General features: G+C 37.8%; 1 pseudogene; it reads left to right on the top strand.

Moving 5' to 3' along the window:
- Positions 1-20,995: 20,995 nt before the first annotated feature.
- Positions 20,996-22,446, top strand: LOC130041976 (zinc finger protein 410-like; annotated as a pseudogene).
- Positions 22,447-23,623: the final 1,177 nt, after the last annotated feature.

The following is a 23,623-nucleotide window of genomic DNA, read 5'->3' as shown; positions in this document are numbered from 1 at the left end:
TATTTTATGCTATCTGGAAAATATGGCTGATGAAAAGAGTGTTAATATGTCATATATAAACATATTTCCATGGTTGGCTTATGTCTTTAGAAATTATTATCCCAAGAATTGAATATTTCTTCACTGTTTCTTATATATAAGAATGTCAGCAATAGTGAGGTACTTAGCAGAAAAGCACTAAACTGTTTTTTAAAATAACATGTGCCATGATTAAGGAATGATAAATCAGAGTTCCTTTAAAGAACAAGCTTTGTAATTAAATAATACTTGTAAGTCACATTATCTGTTTCCTTAGAGTTCTTTGTAAAATTTTCTCTAATTTGGTTTCAATGCTTTAATGTATATGTCCACAATTACTCAAATTTCTTCACTATTTTTAGCTCATTTGTTCCTATTCATTGTAAAATGTCATCTTTATAATTCCAGACTCTTAAGAAATTTATTATTGCCCAGCTAGAGTGAATTTTACAGGTTTTAAATGTTCATGAAAAAGCAACATTTTACTATAAAATTGAAGTTTTGTAAGAGAAGCACACACTTAAAAAAATAAAAATTGGAGGCAGGAGATAGAGTCTAATGTTGATCAATCCGGATTCAATTTCTCACATTCCATTTTGTCCCCTAAGCCCTACCAGGAATAAATCCTGATCTCAAGCCAGGTATAAGCCCTAAATTGGGTGTGGTTCTCCCCCTCAGAAAATGAAACTCAAGTAGAGATCTACTGCATTCCTGAACCATTTTTTATGTATTTCAAACCTCAATTTTTAGGAGAGATTAGACTGCCTTAGAATACATATAGCTTACCTGTCTTGATAATTCTACAACAAATCTTAGGACAGATTTAAAATGGATAATAAAAGTTGCTCAATTAGCATTATTCCCATTTTTAAAAAAGTGACTAATAATTGAAGGCTTTTGTAAAAGTAAAATAAGTATTTTCTTAGTAGATAGTATTTAATATTCTAAATGTTAAAAATTTTAATAGATGTATTAATGCCCTCTGAACACGTTGAAACTGAATAGATTGTATATTGTACATGATTTCACAGTCTGTCCACATCCTAGTGACCTGTCCAGTATATTATTTGTATTCCTCTGGAATATTCCAGATAAAACGTTTTTAAAATTTTGTGTAAAAGGGATAAAGCTCTTGTCTTGCATGCCACAAATACCACCACCAGGAGTCATTCCTAAGCAGAGGCAGGAATAGACCCTCAGCACTGCTGGGTGTGGGCTCTCCCAAAAGAAACAGAACATAAATATCTTTCGGTCCACAATCTAGAAATAAATGGAGGCCTAATTTATTAATATAGTGGTTAAATATTATTTTCTTTGTTATTCTTTAAATTTCTTCAAAGCATATCTTCGAAAAAGATATTTTCTTGAGAGCCAAGAGAATCTGAAAAGATGAAAAATAAAATTGGGATGTATTGTATTTCTAAATTACTAAATTACAGAAAGGAAAAAATGCATGCTGGATAAATAAAAACTTTACAAATTAGTCAACATCTTAGGAGCTGCTGCTGTGAGCTCTCAGATTTGATAGACTGTAGGTAAGAAACCTCAAATTTTTATTCGAAGATTTATGTATAAATGACATTTAATCATGTTAAACATTTTCTTTGCAAAGTGAACAGAGTAATTTTGAAGGTTTTTATATCGTGTTTTGTTGGTTTGTTTGGGGATTGTTTTTTTTTCTCTTTCTCTCTCTTTATTTTCTTTTTGGACTACACCTGGACGTGCTCAGGACTTATGTGTGACTATGCTCCGGGACCATAAGAGTTGTCAGGGATTGAGGGAAGTACCCAGTCAATTGGACTATCACTCCAGCCTTGCAATTTTGAGTTTTAATAAGTGCCTGTTACTACTCTAGAAATTTGATTTCTAATAATTATTAATTGCTTTATAAACTAAGAGGCTTATTTTAAGTATATCAACATTAACATTCATAAAAACAGATGTACTTTTGCCATAAAATCACATTTTGTGGTTATCAGGTAAGAAGGTTGCACAATAAAGGAAATAATTTTGTGTTGAATTTGCCATAATGCAGTGTATGGTGTTTAGGTTGAAATACAATTAAAAAAATAGGTGTTTTAAAGTGAGCAGAATGAGAATTTGATATAGGATAAATCTCTGATAATGAAACTCATTATGGACTGTTGTATGAGTCACAATAACAACGTGAACTCTTTCTTACAACTCTTAATATAAGTTAGTACTTATCTACTGCCTCAAATCGAATATAATCATAGATATCTTAGCGGGTACCAGATGATGCTTTTGGTAAGAATAGACTCATAGGACATAATTTTTTTTGTCTCCCTTCTTATTTCATTCTCTACAGACAACAGTAACTTGGGAGTTTTTTCACAAATACTATATTTATGAACAAAACCCAAAACAAAGTCTGAGAATCCTTTGCCACAACACAGTAAAGGCAAGCATTTTAGCTTTACATAGAAAAGCAATGTGTTCAATTTATACTTATAAAAAGGTAATAATTTGAGAATTGATGGTTGACCATATATATTAATAATTTATGTTAAAATGTTATGCTTGAGCTCACTTAAAGCAAATAATTTTTACCGTATTCAGAATTTTATAATATCTACATAGTTTTTTTGATTTGCTAGACCTAATAACACTCAATCATAGTTTCATTGGTTACCAGACATCTATACCCTCTGGTCTTTCTTAGGTAGAATCAAACAGCACGCTAAGAGCTGATTTTCAAATGATTTTCAAATTTTTCTCTACTACCAAAGACATGATCTTGTTCCAACATTAGGGGCTTACATAACTTCACTTGATCACTTGACTTTCTGTTAATCACTGATTTGCTCGAGTGGGAGCCAGTACCGTCTCCATTCATCCCTCTCACGTGCTAGTATAGCCCAGAGGCGTCTGTTCATTCTAGGAACACGAAAAGCATCAAACCGATCATTCAGGGTCTTGATGAAGAAATCTGACCATCTTGTAGGTGGGCGGCCACGCTGTCTTTTGACGTTCCATGGAATCCAGTCGGTAACCGCTCTAGTCCAGAGCTCGACTCCAAATCCCTTTACATATCCAGCCCATCTGATTTTCGACACCTTGGCAAATGAGACAGTGTCTCTGATTCTTGATTGTCGACGGAGCTCAGAATTCCAGATTCTTTCTCTCATTTGAGTGAAACGTGATACTCCAAGCATAGCTCTTTTGATTCCTCTTTGGGAGACCTGAATAGCGTTCTCATCCTGTTTTCATAGGACCCAGGTCTCTGAGGCGTACGTTAATCTTCAATATTTAAATAATTTCAAATGTAAACTTTAACACTGTAGTACTGTCCTCTCATTGTTAGTCTATTTGCATGAGCAGGCACCAGTAATGTCTCCATTGTGAGACTTGTTACTGTTTTGGCATAGTGAATACGCCATGGGGAGCTTGCCAGGCTCTGCCATGTGGGCAGGATACTCTTGGTAGCTTGCTGGGGTCTCTGAGAGGGATGAATCAAACCCCTGGTCGGCTGCATGCAAGGCAAATGCCCTACCAGCTGTGCTATCGCTCCAGCCCTTCAAATGTCTAAAATGTTGCAAAAATAGTAATAATACAGAAGACCTCAGTTTTTCCCCATTTCAGCATATTTGTTTTATCTTAGTTTTATCCTTTTATATTTTCAATATTCTGTGTGTATGTTTTAAATAATATAGAATCTTGAAATTCAGGGCTGGAGCGATATCACAGCGGTAGGGCGTTTGCCTTGCACGCAGCCAACATGGCCGATTTGAGTTCGATTCCTCTGCCCCTCTCGGAGAGCCCGGCAAGCTACCGAGAGTATCTCGCCCGCTCGACAAAACCAGGCAAGCTACCCGTGACATACTCGATACGCCAAACACAGTAACAAGAAGTCTCATGATGGAGATGTTATTGTGCCCGCTCGAGCAAATCGATGAACAACGAGAGGACTGTGACCGTGACTGTGACTTGAAATTCAAGACAGATTATGTTGATCTACAACTATGATACATATCACAATGCTCTCAGCCAACTAATATGTCCTAAAATTTTATTGTAAGGGACATTTTCTGTAGTGCTGGGGCTTCACTTAACAGTACTGGGGACCATAGGGTCATATACAGTGGGTCTGAGTGTCGTGGAGTACAGACAAGGCTTGTATCAAGAGCTTTGCATGTACAAAGCTTATATTATACCACATGAAGTGCTCTCTTATTGTCCCATAATTCCTCCCTTCATTTTTGGATACTCTCTATGATCATATTAATCTGTGATATTACTTTAGTCTCCTTCAATGTGGGAATATTCTTTCATTTTTTATTTATATTAACATTTGTAAGGAATATAAAAGTCAATTTTTAGGACAAGATATTTACTTTTCTTAAAAAAATTGTCATGAGGCTCCTAAACAGCCATTTTCCCAGAGGCACACAAACCAATCTCGAAACCCAGCGATTTCTGGCAGAAATGCTTCTGGACTGTGAACTAAGCTACAGCCCCGTGCCATCCTGGGAGTGGAATGGTGTTTGTCCCTCCACCTTTTCCCCCTCGGCTGGCAGCATGGTGACCGCTGTCTTTCAGAGCCTGTTGGACACAGAGGTACAATCTTGCAGTGATAGGGTGCACGGGGCCTCTCAGGATGGAAAGCAGAACTGGCCCTTCTCCCCGCCTGTAAGAGACCCTGAGTTGCCTCACACGAACAGCTCCTCCATTCCTGAACGGCCACGATCCCAGAGGCACACCAATCTCAGAACCCAGCATCTTTTGGCAGAAATCCCTCTGGATTCAATTACTAAAGTACCAGAAATCCCAAATTGCACAGCTGCTACAGCGGCTGCGCAACATCATATGTTTTCTATTATCAGCAATAGAAAACAAATTATCTAGTGATGCCTTTTTGGCAGGTCTGATTGTTGGGGGGAAATTCCAAATAATAATAGTGGGTCTTCTGTCGAAAAATAGAATGTAATCAAAGTAAAGAGAGAGAAAAATGAAAATCATCTGCCACACAGACAGGGGGAAGGTTGGGATGGGGGTATACTGGGGTTCTTGGTGGTAGAATGTACACTGGTGAAGGGATGAGTGTTTCATCATTGTATGACCGAGACTTAACCCTGAAAGCATTGTAACTGTTCTCACAGTGATTCAATAAAAAAAAATACTCATGAAAACAGGGACTCCATTGATGAGTATTGCCAAGACCAATTTTTGTTATGATTATATTTTTTCTAATAACATATTAAAAGAGTTAAATTAAAGTTCGTAGATCAAATTAAATAAGGGAAATATTCTATTGTAACTAGATTTTAGTCAATATTCCTTTGTTTAGATGAGGATATACAGTTATGCCAGTATTAAAAGAAAAAACATAACTATCCTCTCCCCAGTAAGGTTTCTCTGACCTCTTTAGAGAAAATTAATTCTTCTTATTACATACATTTGTTTCTTAAATAGTTTTTTAAAGGGCAATTTGGTGGATTTTTTGTTTGAATAACTATTCATGTCATCTGTAAATACAAGTTCTTTCTAAGCAAATAGTATGTTTTATTACTACCACGACTATCACTAGCAGCATCATTATCATATTTGACATTGCCTTGGCAAAGAGAACAATCTTTCCTGCAAAAAACCAGAGCACAAGTATTGTCAACTTTGTCTGCTCTACTGTTCTAGAGACATACTAGTCATCTCTGATGTTATAGTGGGAAGGCAACCACCTATAGTGTGAAGTCAATGTGGTTAAAATTGATTAATAAACCATAGTTTCCAAACTTATTTCTTATTTCTTTGTGTTTTCATTAAGAATAATGATATGGCTATGACGTTCAACCACCCTCTTTATTGTTGGTGTTGTTGCACTGTACAGAAGCTGTACGCCAAAACAGTTGTGGAGCATGCAGGTCACATATCAGGTTGCAGTGCCCAAACATTTGGCACAATGTTTGCCAAGAGAGGCATTGTTTTATTTGTGCTACTTGCACACATGGTTGCCGTGTATCACACTTACTGGTCATAATATTGGCACATCTTTAAGTCATGGTACCTTTGTGGTGGTGCTTTTATACAACTGACTACAGTGTGGCCAGAAATAGCTCATTACTAATTCATTGGTCTGAAAAATCTGTCTTTATTCCACAGTAACTTCTTTTTTCCCCATGAGGTAGGTGGTAGAAACAGAGCACACTGGGTGGAACTCAGGGCTTACTTCTGGCTTTGCTCTCAGGGGTCACTTCCTAGAGGTGTTCCCTATGTGGTATAGAACCAGGAGATCAAACGAGGGTCAGTGTGTACATGGTGAGCCCCTGGGTCTCTGTATTATCTCTTAGGCCCAGTACTCATGAAATTATCATGTGAAGGCTTGGCTATCTCAGACCAAAATTCATTTCTATGTTCTCCTTTCTTCACAGTTCCCAGGATCATTTTTTACGATGTCACCCAGGCAATTTATTGACTTACTTTATTTGCTTAAAGTCTACCAGAAACCAATGCTCATATCTGTCTGGTGTTTTGAGTGTCATTGTGTCATGTGTTTAGTCACAGGTACTACAGAAGAAAGAAGAAATTTTCTCTTAAAACTATTGTAGTTCTTAGGTATTTTACCAAATGACAACCTAATTTTCCTTAGACTTATTAAAATGTCTATCTTGGCCTAGTTATTTGTGGTAATGATAACATTGTACCATCCATGTATTGTTTTAAATATATACTGATTTTATAGCAGTTTTAAACCCAAATATAAACTTGAGTTTTTCTTTGACAAAACTTGAAGCAGAATCAAAGCAAGGAATAAAAATTCATTTGTATCAGAATCCAAAGTCATTAGATTCCTTAGGATTTTTTGTTTGTTTGTTAACTCTTTCGTATTTACATATTGATTGAAAAATATAAATCTGAATACAATTTTAAAAGTTTCTGAACTGTATTTGCATTCATTCAGAATCTGTACAGTTTCCTATTACAAATAGAAAACTTGCTTTTCACTCAAGAGTGCAAAATCATAGATAAGCTTGGAAACCTCTTTTGGCAGTATTTCATTTGACTTTTATTCTCTTTTGGAATCCAAAAAAAAGTAATAAATTTGTTTGAGTTTTATATGATTCTCTTCCCAGACAAAGTCACACTTTTCCATTAATTCATTTGCCCTTTAGAAATTAATTCACATAAACATAATCACGAAAGTGTATAAGTCTATAATTCTATCTCCTGGTGTTTCATTAAAAATTAAAAAAAATAAAACTTAGACATCTTAAAAAAGTATTAGTAAAGGTAAAGGCCCTCCCGTTGATCATCGATTTGCTCGAGCGGGCCCAGTAACGTCTCCATTGGAGACTTTGTTGTTACTGTGTTAAAAAAAAAGAAATTAATTCACATACCACAAGGAAAACTTTGTGTTCTCCTTTACTCAAAAGTCTCAATGTTTTTGTTCAACAAATAAGAGACCCATTATCTAATCTCAATCCATCTATTCTCAGTAGGTAATAGTTCTCTCTTAAAGTGTCTTTCCCCAAAACTTTATACAATTCTCTATGAGTGATTAAGATCCTAGATCAGATTATGATAACCTAAATATACCACAAATTATTTCCTATATTATTCCAAATAACTAAAATCTAGTGGGTACATTATAAGATTATATTTTATAAAAAATTATTTTAACTATGTTTTATATGCTTCATGAAGTGCTATATTTCCTTATATAGCTAATAAAATAAATTTTAATTATGGTGAGTGATCATTTAAATGTTATATATTTTTCTTTTAGAAATTATATGCCTTCTTGTTATTTACAATATCTTATTCTCTCACGCAATCCCCAAAAAAATATTTTACAGCACAATAATGACTTATTCTGCAAAACAATGGGTTTCATGATCACAAGTACATGAGAAATACTGGAAATATTTCTTACAAAAGATCATAATACATTAAATCATAATACATTACATTGTGCAGATTAAAATCTACAGGTTTAGAGAGCTTTGGCAGTAAAACAATTGTTCATAGTATTTTTATAAAATAGCCTCGTATTTTAGATCAGTAACTATTCATTGAATTGGGAAAAATTGATTGCTACATATAAATATGATTTACTTGATGTTAAGTGTGTATGATGTTGTATGAAATGAACACTGCGGGTAAAACAAATATGGCATTTAATAATATAAGCTGCAAGTCAGAATGCCCTATAATAACATATGCAAATCGTAATTATTCAATGCATCAAGAGTAAAATTTCATTTTATTAACCTGATTAAAAGTGTAAAAATTCAGAAAGCATCAGAAATTATAAAGTATTTTTTGAAAGCAAGTTTATGAAAACAGCTCTATTCTTGAAAGATAAAAATGATTTGTACATATTTACCTAAAAGTAATTTTGTTGATGCAATAATTATGCAAATGTACCCAGACTCTATATGTGATGCTATAAAGTATGCAATGAAAAGTACATGTTGATGAAATAATGACTACACTGCACTCAATGTAATCCAAACAAACACTGTCAAATGTTAGAGTATTCTTAGCAAATGTCAAAAAGGAAAAGAAGGACATCTGATTTATAATACATTATTTTATGTTTCTACAATCTAAAATATTTTAAAATGATTTGCTTCTTGATTCCTAGAGTAATGCGGTCATATTTTAGTGTCACAAATTAGATCCAAAAATTGATATGCAAACATTGTGCATCTAGTTATACAAAATTTAATTAAACATTTAATTAAGTTATTAAGAATTAGACCATTAGATTCAATGTTTCCTCTATTTGTATTTTATGTTTTAGCATTTATCTTTTAGATAAAAGTGATTAGGTACCTGTTAGTTAGTAGAGAATAAGCTTTAAATATATTGCTTAAATATTTGAGGCTTAAATTAGTAGTCCAGGCAATAATATTATTAAAAAGTTAACATAGGAGAAAGATTACTTTTGAGGTAAACTTTAAGAAAATTTACATAGTATTTATACATACTGTCATATTGACCTATTACACATGCTAAAACCATATATACTGTAATTGAACAATTGGACGAAGAAACCTGTTAAGTAATAGAAAATCATTTCTGTATGAATACTTTATTTCTTTGAACATATACTAATTCATTAAATAAAATTGACTTTATTTTAAATGTCCTATACTGGCATATATGTGCCATTAAAATATATAAAATTGAAAATTACAATTTTAAAATTTAAAATTAAATTATAAAATGATGGAAAATAATTTTAAAATTATAGTTTAAGAAAAGTATGTTAAGATAAAATAAGAAAGTAATCATTTAACATTAAAAATAAAATTCTACTCTATAATGTAGAAAGCTCAAGGTATAATCATGAGTAAAATAAGCAAATCACATAGATGAGGCAATTGCTTTGTTTTTCTTTCATTGCCTGAATGAACATTATGCTAAATAAATGGCATTTCTAATCTCAGTTATGATAAGTTACTATTTTATATTCTGAAGTAGAAAGGATACAAAATAAAATCAATGAATAAATTATCCCTGAAAAAAATAACTTCATTTCTCAACTCAGAGGTGGTCACAAATTGAGGGGAGATTGATTTATAATACCTTATTCACCTAAAATTTTTTGTCAAGTAAGATAACAGTCTTTAAAATATTATGTGCTACATGTTAAGGTAAAATAATGGGGAATTTGATGACAGGATGTTTCAATTTAATATTGCTTCTAAATGAATTTTCTGATATATCACTTACCAGAATTTTGATATGGATTTTTTTGTTTATTTATTTTCATAGTTTTTAAAAGAATTTTACTCCAGGTAGGTAGTCTTCAAACTAGCATTATCAGCATCTGCATTGAACTTGTTCTATATAAATACTTTTGAACCCACCCCTACTTTGCACCCACCCATAAACTACGAGCACAGAATCTGTCCACTAAAGCTTAAAAACTGCCTTAGATCCTAGAAAATAGCCACCTTAAACAGTGAGCTGAAGGATTTCTGAAGCTAACTGCTAAAAACAAAACTGATCTTATATGATAAGGCACTTTGAAGTGAATGCAGGTGAAGTCTAGGTGTCATTAATTCTTAATTTTCTTTGTTTCATACTCATGACTTTAGAATGTTCTTCTGGATACATAGTAGGAAACATTATTTCAAAGAAATGGAAATGCTTTGAATGAGACTATATATACATACACATACATATACACATATGTACATATAAGCACCAGTATATTTCATGTTATGATATAGGCATAAATATGAAGGGTACAAAACTATTTCAGAATAAATTTTTTCATGTATGCTGCACCTCTGCACCTCTGACAATCATTTCATTATCAAGTGGCTTTTGAATCATTTGCTTTTAAAATTGGTAGCACATCAATTAATTTAGGGCCAGTTTGATTTGTTTATTTTGCAAAAAAAAAGGTCAGAGTTGGTTCAGGAAAGGCTGCCTCTGCTCTTTGTTGTACTGAGAATTTGGTTAACTGTTGTTTTATGAGGATTCTATAGTTGTTACACACGTTGTTTTATAACCTATAAGTATCTTGGATGCTTACTTATTGAACTATACCAAGTCCCATCATCATAGATTATAGTTGCCTTCAAATATTTATAAAAACAATGGTACTAGTTAGTGCAGTGCCAGAAATAGAACCTAAGGCCTCATTCAGTCAAGGTATGTACTTTAACATTGAGCCGTATCCCTGACCCTGCTTTCTGAGGGTCTCTACAGTTTTGTTTTTCTAAAGTAACAGTCTTTCTCTGCGAGCAAAAATATGCATGTGTATTCTCTGGTAGTTTTTTTTCTTCCCCTCTTTTTTAGAGGGAGGTGTTTTTATTGTCACCTGGCTGGTCATTCAATGTGAAGATCAAAAGATGCTGCACTTCTCAGGCTCCTTTATTCAGTAACTGTCCACCATTATACTTGAAAAACATCTTATTATATTTTTATACCTGCCCCTTAACCAGTGTACATTTCCCACCAGTGATATCCCCAGTTTCCTTCTTACCCCTGGAATCCAATCATGAACAATTTTGTGCCTACTGTGATTCAATTAAATAAGTCAAAATAAATCTGTGTGAGCTGGATAGGGCACTTGCCTTTTATGACTTTGACTTGGGTCCAATCCCTAACCAGGTCAGGAGGAGAAGAGAGAAAGAAGAAGAAGACTTCAGTGGTCACAGGGTTAGAAGAGGTCAGAAGAGGAAGAGACCAGAGACTGAAGAAGAAAACAACAGCAGCAGACTAGAGACCAGGAGACAAAGAGAGTGAGACAGAGCACAACAGCAAGGACAGAATACAGAGTGCTTAAGAGAAGAGCACAATACCAAGATTAGAAGTAGAAGATGAAAGGACAGACTACTGAGACTGGAGAGGACATAATGAGATCAGAAACAGACCAGAAGAGAGACTACAGAGACAAGAGTCAGAAAGAGACTGGAGAGTCAGATACTAACAAGCACAACAGCACACATAGAAGCAGAGCGCAAAGGAAGAACATAGAAAGAGAGCACAAAATAAAGAGAAGACAAGAAGACGAGGAGGAAAACTGAGACTTTGAGGTCCGTGAAGAGACTAGGATGTTGAAACTCTGATGATAGAGACTACAGCCATAATGACTGTTGGGGTCTTCTCCTGGGCCCTGTTCAGTGTGCTCCCTGTTCAGTGGCCTCCCAGCAAGAGACCATTACTAGGTCCTAGTCCTGAGGACAAGGCCTAGCTTCCCTCCAACTAAGAGAAAGGGTCAGGAAAAAGAGCAAACCTTGCTACTGCCTCCTCGAAGGAAAGAGAAATAAGCACATGAGCACGGTGGGTGTCCCGTAAAGTGGTTCTGATTTATTGAGCAAACAACAAGGTTTATATAGGCTTGAATATTTGCAGTTAGTCAGGTAGTTACATTCGTTAAAACAAATACACGGTTCATCTCAGTTCTTTAGATAGGATTACATTGTTTCATTATAGTTCTATAGCTAGATCTGGTGATATTCTTCCTTTGATCGTAATGGATAGGCTGTCACCGCACATCTGCTGGACACATCCTGTCCCAGGGTCCTGTTCCATGGCTGCATTGACCTGTGATTGTAGATATACGTTATAACAGGTTCTGAATACTCTGGGAACATCCACCAGGGCAGAGCCCAAGGCTTAATATGGCATTTCAAAGCAGACCAAAACGGGCTTTTCTCCCAACAGACAACTACAACTGAGCTGTTAAAGGAGAGATCGAACAACGCTGGGGAGTCTGACAGTCACCCATCCTTAGCCTTTCATCCCAGTTCCTGGGGAGGCCATTCCTGGTGGGTCCACCAAACACTGCTGCACAGTGACTGCACCAGGTCTGAGCAGGGGCCTGACTTCCCAATAGCTCATTATTCTTATTTCTTATGTATTGTTTCTTAAGCATCTTGTTGTTGAATGTGAAAACTCACAAACTCAAAGCCTCACAAGGCATTATACCAGAGAGCCAGAAGTTAGCCCTGAGTAGAGCTGGGTATGCGCGGCCCCACAAAAAAAAAAAAAAACACCCCCCATCCCCTCAATTCCATCCTGCCTCTGTGGCAGGGCTTTCCCTTTTGCTCTCTCTTTCCTTTTGGGTGCTAAGGTTTGCAAAAGAGGCATTGAGTGGCAATAGTGTTTGGTCTATAATCTACTTTCAGCATGTATCTCCCTTCCTGAGAGGATCCTCCCAACACCCTTTACTTGGTGCTCCCTTCTCTATCTGAGCTGCCTTTCCCCTAGCATGCGCGGCTGGCCTCCAAGCCATGTAGTGAAACCCCGGTAGTTATCTCAGCTATTCTTAGGTGTTAGTCTCCTATTTTCTTACTTTATGTTCCCCAGATGAATGCAATCTTTCTATGTCTGCCCCTCTCTCTCTGACTATTTCACTTAGCATGATATTTTCCATGTAGTACCATTTGTATGTAAATTTCATGACTTCATCTTTTTGTAACAGCTGCGTAGTACTCCATTGTGTAGATGTACCAAGTTTCTTTAACCAGTCATCAGTTCTCGGGCACTTGGGATTTTTCCAGATTTTGGCTATTGTGAACAGTGCAGCAATGAACATACTAGTGCATATGTCATTTCAACTATACTTTTTTCCCTCTCCAGGATGAATTCCCAGAAGTGGTATTGCTAGGTCAAATGGGAGCTCAATTTCTAGATTTTTGAGAATCATCCATACTGTTTTCCAAAAGGGCTGAACAAGTCGGCATTCCCACCAGCAGTGAAGGAGAGTCCCTTTCTCGCCACATCCACACCAACACCGGTTGCTTTTGTTCTTTTGAATGAGGGCCAGTCTCTGTGGTGTGAGATGATAGATCATTGTGGTTTTGATCTGCATCTCCCTGATGATTAATGATGTAGAGCATTTTCTCACATGCCTTTTAGCCATTCAGATTTCTTCTTTGAGAAAGTTTCTGTTCATTTCATCATCCCATTTTTTGATGGGGTTGGATGATTCTTTTTGTGAAGTTCAACCAGTGCTCTGTATATCCTTGATATCTACCCCTTATCAGATGGGTATTGGGTGAATATCCTTTCCTGTTCTGTAGATTGCCTTTGTATTCTGGTCACTGTATCTTTTTTTTTTCTTTTTGGGTCACACCCGGCAATGGTTAGGGCTTACTCCTGGCTCTGCACTCAGGAATCAATCCTGACGGTGCTCAGGGGACCATATAGGATGCTGGGAATAGAACCCGGGTAGACCGCGTGCAAGGCAAATGCCCTACCCGCTGTGCTATTGCTCCATCCCTCTGGTCACTGTATCTTTTGAAGTGCAGAAGCTTCTTAATTTAAGATAGTCCCATTTGTTTATCTCTGTTTCCACTTGGTTGGTCAGTGGGGTGTCGTCTTTGCCTCAGTATTGTGGAGGGTTTTGCCAACCTTTCCTTCAATGTACCTTATGGATTTTGGCGTGATGTTGAGATCTTTAATCCATTTTGATTGGATTTTTGTGCATGGTGTTAGGTCGAGGACTAAGCCCACGTTTTTAGATGTGGTTGTCCAATTATGCCAGCACCATTTGTTGAAGAGGCTTTCCTTGCTCCACTTCACATTTCTTGCTCCCTTATCAAAGATTAGATATTCATATATTTGAGGTTGTGTGTACAGATATTCCACCCTGTTCCATTGGTTTGCAGACCTACATTTGTTCCAGTACCACACTGTTTTAATTATTACCACTTTGTAGTAGAGTTTGAGGTTGGGGAGGTTGATTTCTCCCATTTTCTTTATCCCAAGAATTGCTTTAGCTATTTGTGGGTGTTTGTTGTTCCATATGAATTTCAGAAGTGCTTGATACATTTCTTTGAAGAATTTCATGTGTATTCTTATAGGGATCGCATTGAATCTGTATAATGCTTTGGGAGTAATGCTTTTTTTGACGATGTTAATTCTTCCTATCCATGAGCAGGGGATATGTTTCCATTTCCTCATGTCCTCTTTTATTTCCTGGAGTAGCATTTTGTAGTTTTCATTGTAGAGTTCCTTTCCCTCTTTAGTTAGGCTAATTCCAAGGTATTTGATTTTCTGATGTATGATTGTGAACGGGATTGTTTTTTTCGTGTCACTTTCCTCTGTTTCATTATTTGTGCATAGAAAGGCCATAAATTTTTGGGCATTAATTTTATAGCCTGCGACTTTACTGTACAAGTCTATTGTTTCTAGGAGTTTCTTGGTAGAGGATTTAGGATTCTCGAGATATAGTATCATATCATCTGTGAATAGTGAGAGCTTGATTTCTTCCTTTCATATCTGGATACTTTTAATGTTTTTTCCTTGTCTAATCGCTATTACGAGTACATCCAGTACTATATTGAACAGAAGTGGTGATAGTGGGCATCCTTGTCTTGTCCTTGATCTTAGAGGGAAGACCCTTAGTTTTTGCCCATTGAGGATAATGCTCACTATGGGTTTGTTGTAGATGTATTTGACTATCTTGAATAAAGTTCCTTCAAAACCCATTTTGGTGAGAGTTTTCATCATAAATGAGGCTGGATATTCTCAAAAGATTTCTCTGCATCTATTGATATTATTATATGGTTTTTATCTTTACTTTTGTTGATATGTTGGTTTATGTTGATTGATTTCCTAATGTTAAACCATCCTTGCATCTCTGGAATGAATCTACTTGGTCGTGGTGTATGATCTTTTTGATGAGTTTTTGGATTCTATTTGCTAATATTTTGTTGAGGATCGTCCCATCTGTATTCATCAGGGATATTGGCCTATATTTTTTTTTGGTTGGTGGTGTTTTTGTTTGCTTTTGGTATTATGGAGATATGTGCCTCATAGAAGTTATTTGGGAGAGTTTCTGTTTTTTCAATTTCCTGGAAAAGCTTGAGGAGAACTGGCAAAACATCTTTTTTAAATGTGTGAAAGAATTCACTAGTGAATCCATCTGGGTTTGGGCTTTATGCTTTTGTGAAGATGTTTGATGACAGTTTCAATTTCATTGATATGAATGGGTCTATTGAGGTATCCCAAATCTTCTTGGTTCAATCTTGGGAGATTATAGGAATCCCAGTATTTATCCATTTTTCTAGGTTCTCTTGTTTCGTGGCATACAGACTCTCAAAGTTGTCTCTGATGATCTTTGGAATTTCATTGGTTTCTACTGTGATGTTCCCCTTTTTCATTTCTGATTTGGTTTATTAGGGTTCTCTCTCTTTCTTTGTGAGTCTTGCTAGTGGTTTATCAATCTTGTTTATTTTCTCAAAGAACCAGTTCTTGGTTTCATTGACCTTTCGGTTTGTTTTTTGGATTTCCATGTCGTTAATTTCTGCTCTAAGTTTTATAATTTCTTTCCTTGGGCCGGGCTTGGGTTCCTTTTGTTGGTCTTTTTCTAAGATCTAGAGCTGTGAGGTTAGGGTATCTATGTAGGCCCTTGCTTCCTTCCTTAGGAATGCTTCCAACGCTATAAATTTCCCTCTTAGCACAGCTTTAGCTGCATCCCCTAGGTTCTGGTACCTTGTGTCTTCATTCTCACTTGTTTCCAGATATCTTTTGATTTCATGTGTGACTTCCTTCTTCACCCACTCTTTGTTCAATATTAAGTTGTTTAATTCCCAGGTGTTTGATTTCTCAGTGTCTTTGTGTGATTTGCATCTATCTTCAGTGCATCGTGGTTTGAAAAGTATGTTGATACTAATTCTATCTTCCTGATTCTATTGAGATATGTTTTGTGGCCTAGCACTTGGTCTATTTTGGAAAATGTTTCATGTGCACTGGAGAGAATGTGTATTCTTTCTTTTTGGGATGTAAGCCCTGTATAGGTCTATTAACTCTCTCTCTCTCTTCGATTTTTTTCCTTCAAAACCAATGCTTCCTTGCTGAGTTGTGTTCTTGTTGATATATCCAGAAGTCATAAGGCAATGTGAAAGTCCCCAACTACTATTGTGTTGCTAGCAGTAGCCTCATTAAAATATGTTAATAGTTATTTTAAGTATTTAGCTCTTTTCTCATTAGGTGCGTATACATTTAAGAGTGTAATTTCTTCCTGTTGTACATATTTCTTGATAAATGGAAAATGGCCTCTGCTGTCCCTTCTAATATTTTTCAACCTGAAGTGTATGTTGTCGGATATTAGTATGGCCACCCCAGCTTTTTTGAAGGCGCTGTTTGCTTGCAGGATCTTTTCCATCCTTTAATTTTGAGTCTGTGTTTGCTCTGACTGTTCAGATGAGTTTCTTATATGCAGCAGAATGTTGAGTTCTTTCTCTGAATCAATTTTGCCACTCTGTGTCTCTTAATTGGTGAAATTAGACCGTTGACTGTTTAGAGAGATTATTGTTATGGGGTTTTGTGTCATCTTTCTATAAAGTTTTGTTGTACTTGTAGGTTTTGTCTTGTCTTGTAATAGCCCCTTTAGTCCTTCTTTTAGGTTTGGTTTTAAGTCTATAAAGTTCCTGAGCTGTTGTTTATCCAGAAAATAGTGTACTGTTTCTCAAGTTTGAGTGAGAGTTTAGCCGGATAGAGTATTCTTGGTGAAGCGTTCATTTCAGTGAGTTTTTTCACTTTATCCCACCATTGCCTTTGGGCTTGGAGGGTTTCTCTGATAGGTATGCTGTGAATCTAAAAGGTGCTTCTTTGTATGTGATTTCCTTCTTTGACCTTGCTGCTTGCAGTATTGTGTCTACATCTGTGGCATCCATTATTCTAACTATGCTATGTGGGGCTCCTTGAATCTAAATGGCTGCATTGTCCAGCTCTGGGAATTTTTCAGCAATGATTTGTTTAACCATGGCTTTTTCATTGGGATTTTACCTGACCTTCTGGTACTCCAATAATTCTAATGTTGTTCCTCCTGGAATCATCTCCTAGGACTCTGATTCGCTCTAGAGCTATTCTTAGGTCTCTTGTTATTGTTTGTTCTTGTCTGTTGGCTTCCTGGAGTTCATCTTCCAGCTCACTGATTCTGGCTTCAGCTATAGCCATTCTACTGTTGTGGGGACACACTGAGATTTTTGTTTCATCTACTCAATCCTTTATTTGTGACACTTCTGTGAGTAGCTTTTAAATTTACCTCTCATTTCTTCCTGTAGTTTCTCCATTGTTGATTCATTGTTTCCTCCATCACTTGATCACTTAACATCCCATTACTCATCGGTTTGCTTGAGCAGGCACCAGCAACATCTCCATTCGCCCCTGTCACGTGCTAGAGTAGCATAATGGCATCTGCTCATTCTAGGAATACAAGCAGCCTCAAACCAATCATTCAGAGTCTTGACAAAGAAGTCTGACCATCTCATAGGTGGGCTACCATGCAATCTTTTGATCTCCCATAGAATCCAGTTGGTAATGGCTCTAGTCCAGCAGTCATCTCCAAATCTCATTAAATGTCCAGCCCATCTGATTTTTGAAGCCTTGGCAAATGAGAAAGTGTCCCTGATTCTTAATCATTGACAGAGGTCAGAACCCCGGGTTCTTTCTTTCATTTGATTGAAACGTGATACTTCAAGCATAGCTCTTTTGATTCCTCTTTGGGAGACCTGAATAGCTTTCTCATCATGTTTTCCTAGGGCCCAGGTCTCTGAGGCCGGAAGTACACTGGAATCGAAGAGATGTGCCTGAAGTCAGAGGTTCTTCATTCTCTTAGCTATTTCTTTGATGCTTTTGAAGGCATTCCAAGCTGCTCTCTTCCTTGTGCGCAACTCAGGTGCCAGGTCATTTGTCACGTTATCTTCTCAACCTAGGTACACAAAACTGTTTCATTCAGAGATGGTTATCCCATTTAGAGTGAAGGGAACATCAGGAACGAGACTGTTTCTCATAAACATTTTCCTCGTGAGATTCAGCTGTAGTCTGACCTTTCCACACTCACAATCGAAGTCGGCCAGCATTTGTCCTGCTTGGCTAATGTTTGGTATTATCAGAATGATGTCATCAGCAAAGTGGAGGTGGTGTAGTTGCCAACCGTCTCTCTTCACTCCCATTCCTTCCCATTCCAGTTGTCACATGACGTTCTCAAGGGTGCCACTGAAGAGTTTCGGTGAAATGGTGTCACCTTGCTGAACCCTTCTCTTGAAGTCAATGTTCACCTCCATCTAGAATGGTGATATTCTTGTAGTGAATCCGCAATACACCTCACGAATGATCCTGATGTATTCAGTTTGAACACCCTGTTTGGCTAGGGCTTCAATGACCACTTCCATCTCAACAGAATCAAAGGCCTTCTTTAAATCAATGAATGTTAGGCAGAGCAGCATCTTGATCTCCCTAGAAACCTCAATGAGCTTGGTTATCCTGTGGATATTGTGATTGTGCTGAATCCTTTTTGGAAACTGGTTTGCTTGCATGGTTGTCCTACATCTAGTGTTCTGCCAATCTTATTCAGGATGACTCGAGTGAACAGCTTGTAGATGACAGACAACAGGCATATCAGGCGATAGTTGCCAATGTCATGAATTTCTCCCTTCTTGTACAGTAGTATAGTCTTGCTGGTTTTCCATTGTGATAGAGACTTGCATTCAGATATGTAGCATGTGAAGAGCCAGCCGGTGTATTTATGAGTACTTATGGCTAGTTCTTCGGGTGTTTGGGTCTGACCTTGTCTGGGCTGGGTGCTATTTGCTTCTTTACTGATGAAATGGCATGTCGGATTTTGGAAGGGAGAACATTGGAAACAACATATTCATCCTGTGGATTTGGTATGTGGGTAGGTGGACATGGCTATCGAAGAGATCTGAGTAGAAGTCATGGATAATCTTCTCCATTGCCCTTCTGGAAGATGTGATAGGTCCATCAGGACGTCTGAGGATGTTGATCATGTAGTTGGCGAAGGACAGGCGGACATTGCGAATGCTTTTCCCAGCTTCTGCCACATCTGCCAGAACTGCTGCTCTTCTCTCTTTGAAGTTTTCCTTTATCACTTCTCTTCACTACTTTGCAAGCTCGGACATTTGATTGTGGTTGCCTGAGGCTTGTGCCAAGCCACGTTGGTGAATGAGCCGAGATTTTTGAAGACAGGCATCTTTTTGTGGCTATCTCTCTCTTGGCGTTCTTCGCAGAATCATGGAGGTGCTGAACCAGTCGATCGTATTCCTCGTCAATGTTGTCAAAGACGGCATCTTTCCATGTTGCTGGAATAGTGCCAAAGAGCTCCCAGTTGGTGGTCATTCTGGGAGTTCTCTCCTTAAACTTTGCAGTCCTTTCTCCTAGCTCTTTGAAGTAGAATTTTTCATGAAGGAGACGGTGATCTGATCCTGTTTGGAATTTTGGGACAACAGCTATATCAGTCAGGACAAACCATCAATTAAATATGATGTGGTCAGTTCCGTTGTGGAACTGTCCACCGGGAGAATCCCATGTCCAACGTTTAGTTTTGGCCTTCTGGAACTGTGATTTACCATGGATGATCTTGGTCAACATGATGAACTCAGTCTCTCACCCTGTTCATTCCATTCTAGGCCATGGGTCCTGATGTGGAGTTCTTTGGCTGATCTTCTCGGACCTATCTTGGCCTTAAAATCACCCACAATGATCGTGTAGAAGGTGTGGTCTTTTAGAACTTGTTTAGTTCCATGTAGAACTTCTCAATTTCTCCTTCATCATACTTGGATGTTGGTGCATAGACAACGAAGATAGAAACTGTTGGCAGTGAGCCACATCTATTCAAGTAAATCGTCCGATTCTGGTTGTTAGGCATTCAAATGAATCGATGTTTATCACCAAGTTTATATTGATAAGGACACTGACAGCATCCACACCTCTTTTGTCATATGTTTTGAGGAACGGTTCTTCTCCAGTGTCGAAAACGGCGTGATGTGATTGATGCCTTCTCGTCTCAGTCAGACCAATGATGTCGTACTTGATCTTTTGTGCTTGCACAATCAGGTCCTTGATGGATGCATCCGATGCCAGCGTATGTGTATTGAAAGTATATTTTTGTCCTTCTTCTTTGTGGCAGCCTAGGTCGGCCATGAGATTTTATCAGTCTCTCCTTCCTCATCCTTTGTAACGCTGTTGTATTGGTGGCTCTTTCAGGGTCAGGGCAATGAGACCCATTGTATTTACTGGTTTTGGCATATAGAATATACCACGGACAGCTTGCCAGGCTCTGCCATGCGGGAGGAACACTCTCGGTAGCTTGCCATGCTCTCTGAGATCCATAGAGGTTTTTAGGGTGGCCTCTAATAATCCTTGCAGGTGTTTCCATGGTTCAAATCATATTTGAACCCCATTAAATATGATGCAGTAACCTTGTATTAAGTGTCTTATAATGTGTCCAGAAAGCATCCTGGAGCATGGCGTCAGCTGTGTAGAGGAAGTAGTGGAGATAGTAGAGGTCTTCTGGGCTGCTGGATGGAATTCGGGGCCGATTGTTGGAGACGCTGGGCTGCCAGGGACATGAAGGTTAAATTGATTACCCACTCAGCATAGTATATTACAGGAAAACTCCAGCATATATTAGAGGAATATGCTTTAAGATATGCTGGACTTTTCCTGTAATAGAAAGGTGTCATTGATGTTGAATTGAAACTTAAACCTGTTCCCTGAACAGTTACAGGATTTGGAAGCTGAATCAATGTTATCAGATGAGTTAGAATCCAGTCCAGAGCTCCTGGTACAGTTTGTTCAGAATATGTCCATCCCACTAGGACAGGAACTAGAAGAACCAGAAGCCAAATACATTACTTGCTTGTATCTCCTATCAGTGACTGAGACTTCAGAATGCAGCTGGCTAATGTTACCAGATGATACTCTGAATGATACTATTTCCTCCAAGGAGGTCCCTTCCTCAGCAGTGTTGAGAAGCCTTCAGGTGAATGTGGGCCCAGATGGAGAAGAGACCAAGGCCCAGACTATCCAGAAGTCCCCCGAGTTCCTGTCCACTCCAGAGTCTCCTGGCTTATTGCAAGATCTACATTCAAAAAATAGCACTTCTTTCATTCTTCTTAACTTGACCAAAACAGTTCTTTAGCTGAGCACTTAGTATTTGTACAGAATGAGGCAGAGGATTCTGGGAATGATTTCCTCTCCAGTGAGAGCATGGACAGTAACATACCATGGTTCCTCCAAGTTCAGGAGTTGACCCATGACAGTTTGATTGCCACAACTAGTGCGCAGCTAGAGAAAAATGCAAAAATTAGCAACAATGGAGAAAATGGTCACCTGGGTTCTGGTGATGGCAACCTAAAGATTCGGGGCCCCTTCCTCAAGTGGAAAAGAAACTCAAATGCACAGTTGAAGGTTGTAACTGCACATTTGTGTAGCCAGCTCACTTCAAGTACAACACAAGACTTATCAAAATGATTGCTCCTTCATTCTGCCCCACAGAAGGTTGTGGGAAAAGCTTCTGTGTTCTGCAGAGGCTGAAGGTACACATGAGGACCAACAATGGGGAGAAGTCCTTCATGTGCCCAGAGTCTAGCTGTGACAAGCAGTTCACTACTGCCGGAAACCTAAAGAACCCCCTGCTCACCCCACATAGGAGAGAAACCTTTCCTTTGTGAATCCCAAGGATGTGGCCGTTCCTTTGCTGAGTATTCCAGCCTCCGAAAACATTTGATGGTTCACTCATGAGAGAAGCCTCACTAGTGTCAAGTCTGTGGGAAGACATTCTCTCAGAGTGGGAGCAGGAACGTGCACATGAGAAAGCATCACTTAGAGATGCGAGCAGCTGGGAACCAAGAGCAGGAGCAAACTGCTGAGCCACTAATGAGGAGTAGTTTGCTTGAAGAAGCTTCAGTAACATGTAAAAACCTGGTGTCTATGAATTCCCAGCCCAGCCTTGGAGGAGAATCCTTGAACCTACCAAATACCAATTCTATCTCCTAGGAGTTGATGATGAGGTGCTTGCCAAAGGATCCCCATACCCCCTGTCTTCAGTGTCTGATGTGACACACCATTTGGTGACCACGCAGTTAGGGAGACAGTCATATGAGGTCTCTGTCTTAACTGCTGTGAATCCACAGGAGTTACTAAACCAAGGAGATTTAATTGAAAGATGGACATGAGCATGGCTATTAACTCCTGAAAAAGCTGCTCAAGCTGATCCCAGGATCACATAGTTTCTTTCATAACCTCCTCTAATTTATTGGATAACTGTGTCACTGTTTCTTTGAGTTCATTGAGCATCTTCATTACTTCATATCTGAATTCTTTCTCACAGAAGTCCCTTAGGTGAGTAACACCTAATGAGGCTTCTGGACTCTTTTCATCGTCCTCTCCTCGTGGTGGGAATTTGCGCTGTTTCTTCATATTGGTGTGCTGAGGGATGGAGAGATGAGGTGCAGCGTTGGGAATGAACAGGAAGAGCAATAGATTTATTCTTGATTCTCTATTTGACTTGGTTTCCTTTATCTTTGTTGTTGATCTTTTTTGCATTATTTATTATTTTGTTTTATGTCATTTATTTTTTTCAAAGCACAGATCTGTTTGACATGTTCTCCATTATTTAATGCTAAACATTTTTCTCAAAACGTTACTTTAACTGCATGGTATACAATATATACAATATATAATATTTTATTTCCATTTACTTAAACCACTGTAGCACTGTAGCACTGTCCTCCCATTGTTCATCGATTTGCTCGAGCCGGCACCAGTAATGTGTCCATCGTGAGATGTGTTGTTACTGTATTTGGCATATCTAATATGCCTCCGGTATCTTGCCAGTCTCTGTCGTGTGGGTGAGATACTCGCAGTAGCTTGCCAGGCTCTCCGAGAGGGACGTACAGAATCTAATCTCATTTATTTTACTATTTGATTCTCTCAAATTAAAATTTCTTATTTTCTGTAAATTGGTGGGTTTAGAAACTATCAGATTCATTTTTTTATTTTTCATAGAACTGCATAGATTTCATTGCATGCTCTTTCATATGAAGGCAAAATAGTGAATGCTTAGTCATCTCTTTGTGGAAGAAATTTACAGATACACCTTTAATTAACCATTAGAAACTGCCCCAATGTCAGTATTAGACAAGAACGGATGTCATTGACCCAAAGCCTAAAGGAAGTTTATCCTTAACTTACCCTTCCCCTACCTCCAAAATCTAATTAATAATAAGAACAACCTTCTTCATTGAACCTAACCTTAACTTTTTCAGGTTTGCCAATTAAAACAGTGTGTGCCTCAGGGATTTAATCCAGCTGGGATCTTGTAATCATTCTGTCATCCACTAGTCTTTACCCCACCCTCTAACACTTTCTT

Source organism: Sorex fumeus, unplaced genomic scaffold (genome assembly GCF_029834395.1).
Source record: "Sorex fumeus unplaced genomic scaffold, SorFum_2.1 ptg000098l, whole genome shotgun sequence".
In the NCBI taxonomy this organism is placed as follows: domain Eukaryota; kingdom Metazoa; phylum Chordata; class Mammalia; order Eulipotyphla; family Soricidae; genus Sorex; species Sorex fumeus.
Note: the sequence above shows the minus strand (reverse complement) of the source record. Positions and strands in the feature narration are given on the sequence as shown.